We start from the raw sequence: 4,561 nt of genomic DNA, 5'->3' as shown, positions 1-4,561 counted from the left end.
GATAAAGAGGTAAGAGCAGAGCGCTTAAGTTCAAGTGCCAGTTCCAGCACACACACACACACACACACACACACACTCACACAAAGTTAACCAATGTTAGGGTACACGCTTGTAATCCCAGCACTTGGAAGACTGATGCAGGAAGAGTGAAACTTTCTAGGCAACACAGAGTTCCCATGCTAGGCAATGCAATCAGACCTGTCTCAAAAAAAAAGTTCTTTTTTAAGTGAATCATTTGTAATTGGAAAAAAATTGTCCATCAACTGTAGTTAACATCATACTTAAAGCATTTAAGGTTAAAAAGACATGTTCTCCCTCTGACACTCATATAAGGCTAGGTATCTTCCTTCACTGCAATATTAAAACTACAGAAACTTCAAGCAAAATAAGGCCAGAAATATTTTTAAAATAATATGGCCAATCACTGGTGGTTCACACCTGTACAGTTCAAAGCCATCCCAGGAAGCAAAGTCTATAATACCTGATTAACCACCAAAAAGAGGGAAATGGAGGTGTAGCTCAAGTGGTAGAGCACTAGCCTTGAAAAAAAAAATGCACCTAGGCGCTGAGTTCAAACCGCAGTACCAGCAAAGTAATAAAAAATATATGAAGGGGCTGGGAATGTGGCTTAGTGATAGAGTGTTTGCCTAGCATGCATGAAGCCCTGGGTTCAATTCCTCACTACCACATACACAGAAAAAGCCAGAAGTTTATTTGTGGCTCAAGTGGCAGAGTGCTAGCCTTGAGCAAAAGAAGCTCAGACAGTGCCCAGACCCTGACTTCAAGCCCCAGGACTGGCAATATATATGTATATGGAAATTAGAAGGAAATTTTCTATGGCTGTCTACATAGAAAATCCCAAGGATGTTTTAGCATTGTACAGAATATAATATCAACACAAAAGCCCAGCATTTTTTTTCCTGACAGGATCTATTCAAAGCTAAAATTAAAATTCTGTTTGCAATATAGCTCCCCCAAAATGCAGTATTTGTGTACAATTCTAGCAAAGTGTTCAAGATGTTTATACTGAAAATTTTAAAATTCTATGAAACATATAGTTTGCTATGGACTGGGAAACCTAATAAACATGTCCATTTGTCAATGGGAATCCTACCAGGAACTTTTTAGATATAAACAAACTGAATATGTCAGGGTATAGAACAACTGAACTTTCAAACTTCCAGACCTTGCTGATGGGAATACAAAATACTTCTCCCAGTATGGAAAACAACTTGGTAATCTCTAAAAAAGTAAACACACCTACGTGATGATCCAGCCATCCTGGTCCTGTATATTTACCCTAGACTAATGAAAATTTGTATTTACACAGAAGGCTCTATAGCTAGGCTGTTCGCAGTCATCATTAACTGGAAACTGCCCAAATACCCTTTACAAGTTGAATGGATAAACAATGCTGTGGTACATTGTGTCATGCAATACTTCTTACTATTAAAAACAATGAACCATTGATGGAACTTCCATGAAAGCCACTAAAGGTTACATATTAGCAGTTTCCACTTACCTAGTATTGAGTAGTTTCTGAGTTGCTTGTATAGACAGTGACTATGCAGTGTTATAGGTATGTTTGGTGAAAAATAGAACCTAATTTTCATGATCCATAAATTTATTCATGTAATACAACTTTGTAGCATGTCAGTATTGGCATTACTTTTTAAAGTCCACTGACTGTACACAACATATTTCGCATGTATTTTAAGTCCAAGTATTAAGTCTAGTTTAATGGAACCATTATTGCTGTCCTGTGGAATGTTGATGTGACTTTTGAGTTTTGCAGTTTGAGAGATGATTAACTTAGAAATGTCATCCAAGCAGAAATGCAGCAGCATCCTTCAAAATAAAATGGACCTAACAGCCTGTCTCAGCTGCTGCACAGGACATCCTAGGAACCACCAAAAGCTGCTCACTGTCAGAAAGTTAAGGAGCCATTAAAGTCCAAAGTTTAGGTACAATGCCCTCAAAAGTAGTGGCTGCATTTATCTGTTGCCAAGTGTCTTATAATGGAAAGGAAAAAAATTATACAGCCACCCAAGCCAGGAATTCATCACCATGAATGATGGGAGCACAGTGCTTTATCCAATGGGATTTTGTCATCAGGAACCACATGGAACTCCTTAAGAAGAAGAGGAGGAGGCCGAGCCACCCGCATGGCCGTCGCGCCGGAGCCGGACAAAGCTGGGAAGGGGGAAGACCTTCAGGCTCCTAGGAATTTTAGATGTTGAGAATATTCCCTGTGCTAGAGATTCAATACTATATGGTTCATTAGGATCTGTTGTGGCTGGACTTGGACATTTTTTTTGTTCACCAGTAGAAATAGAAGATCATATGATGTTGGAGTAGGAGGATTTATCTTGGTAGAGGATGCTGGTTCCATTGTAGGTATAACTGTGCAAAGCAAAGGATCCAGGAGAGAACTGCTCGAGAAGGAATTAAGAACAAGATTTTATATGAAAGCACCCACCTGGACCCTGAAAAGAAACAATCCAACAACACAACTAAGCAACCCTAAGCACAGGCCAAGTTTCAAAACACTGTATGTACAGTAAGGAAGCGCTCAACACAGTGTTTGATGCAGCCTGCCTTCTTCATATGCAAACCCACCAATTCATTCTCTTTTTTTTTGTTTGTTTTGTTTTGTTTTTGTTACCAGTCCTGGGGCATGGACTCAGGGCCTGAGCACTGTCCCTGGCTTCTTTTTGCTCAAGGCTAGCACTCTACCACTTAAGCCACAGCACCACTTCTGGCTTTTGTCTATATATGTGGTGCTGTGGAGTCGAACCCAGGGCTTCATGTATGCGAGGCGAGCATTTTACCACTAGGCCATCTTCCCAGCCCCCCACCCCAATTCATTCTGATCTCCCACTAACAGTATACTATGCCTGTGTTATGTATGTTGGAACTGTCATGCCAGAAGAGAAGTTACGTCAAGAAATAAAATCAGGAGATTCATTACCTTATTAAAAAAAAAGAAGAAGAAGAGGAGGAGGAAGCAGCAGCAGTTCCTTTAGAAGGCAAATCTATTCATCTTTATCAATGATTTAAGAAACCATTTAGTCGACAGAAATTGTATTCCTCTGTACACCTTCTGGCATTTGGTCTGGATCATTTTCCAATCAGCCATAGAAGGAATGAACATCATTTTGTTTCCCTAGAGCTCATCTGACAGTATAGTAAACATACTGAAAAGTTCCCAGTTGCCATGACAGCACATGCCATGCTTACCATGGCAATGCCTGCCAGCTACACCAAGGTTCCAAAACATCCTTTACGGTGGAGTATTTGTGTAGCTGTGGCTCCATGTCTACTCGTTAAGCAGTATTTGCAGGAGAGGATGGAGGAAACTAATGAACCCATCACAGACTATAAAGAGAAAGAGGAGAGGTTCATTTATGAATTCCTAGAAATCAAAGAAAAGTTTTTAAGAGAAAAAAAGTGCGCCTGGGCACCGTACCTCTGTGGTAGAAGGCTTGCCTAACATGGTCAAAACTTTGAGTCAAATCCCCAATGCTCGGGGTGGGGGTGGGGGGTAGGTTATGAAATAGGAGGCATAGAAAATGCCTGCCCTTGCTGGGCACCAATGACTCACACTTGTAATCCAAGCTATGTAGAGGCTGAGATTGTTGGGATCAGAATTTGAGGTTAGGCACACAAAAATTTGTGGGACCCCCTTAACTAAGAGTTGGAGGAGGTCAGTGCAAATCTGTTATTCTACCTTTGTGGAAGCTTAAAATGGACATACTGCACAAAAGTGCAGGCAAGAAGTGAGACCCTAATGGTTACCTACCAAATAAGGCTAAGCTAAAGACCTTAGAGAAAGAGTAAATGTATTGGCTGGAGGTGTGGCTCAGTCACTGAGCACCTGCCTGGCAAGTACAAGGCTCCTGGTTCAAACCTTAGTACCATCAAACAAAAAAAAAATGAGAGAATCTGATCCTATATATAACAGTATGAAGTATTGGTTTTATGAAAGTGAAATGGAAATTTTAAAGTGACTTAAAGCTGAAGCCTGTCAAAAGTCACATCTTTAGCAACTGGGAATGTGGCTTAGTGGTAGAGTGCTCACCTAGCATGCATGAAGCCCTAGGTTTGATTACTCAGTACCACATAAACAGGAAAAGCCAGAAGTGGTTCTGTGGCTCAAGTGGTAGAGCACTAGCCTTGAGCACAGAGAGGATCAGGGACAGAGCCCAGGCCCTGAGTTCAAGTCCCCGGACTGGCAAAAAAAAAATAGCTAGTACTTTTTCAAACTTGTAAAAAATGAACATCAATTGAGTGGTCATAATATTGCAACAGTTTCATTGTATAAAATATTATGCATTACAAAATTTCAGTCTCAGAAAAATGTAATTTAGAAATACAATTATCTACAACATGAATGGACCTTGAAAAATGAACTACATGGCATAAGTCAGATACTAAAAGACAAATGCACACTGTAGTATTTGTATTTTTCACTGTATGGTGTTTTCCTGGGAATATGGCCTAGTGGCAAGAGTGATTGCCTCTTACACATGAAGCCCTGGGTTCGATTCCTCAGCACCGC

General features: G+C 40.4%; 1 pseudogene; it reads left to right on the top strand.

Moving 5' to 3' along the window:
* The first annotated feature begins 2,165 nt into the window (after window positions 1-2,165).
* Window positions 2,166-2,627, top strand: LOC125363916 (annotated as a pseudogene).
* Window positions 2,628-4,561: the final 1,934 nt, after the last annotated feature.

Source organism: Perognathus longimembris, chromosome 15 (assembly GCF_023159225.1).
Source record: "Perognathus longimembris pacificus isolate PPM17 chromosome 15, ASM2315922v1, whole genome shotgun sequence".
Classification (NCBI taxonomy): Eukaryota; Metazoa; Chordata; class Mammalia; order Rodentia; family Heteromyidae; genus Perognathus; species Perognathus longimembris.
This window is presented reverse-complemented; position numbering and strand designations above follow the sequence as displayed.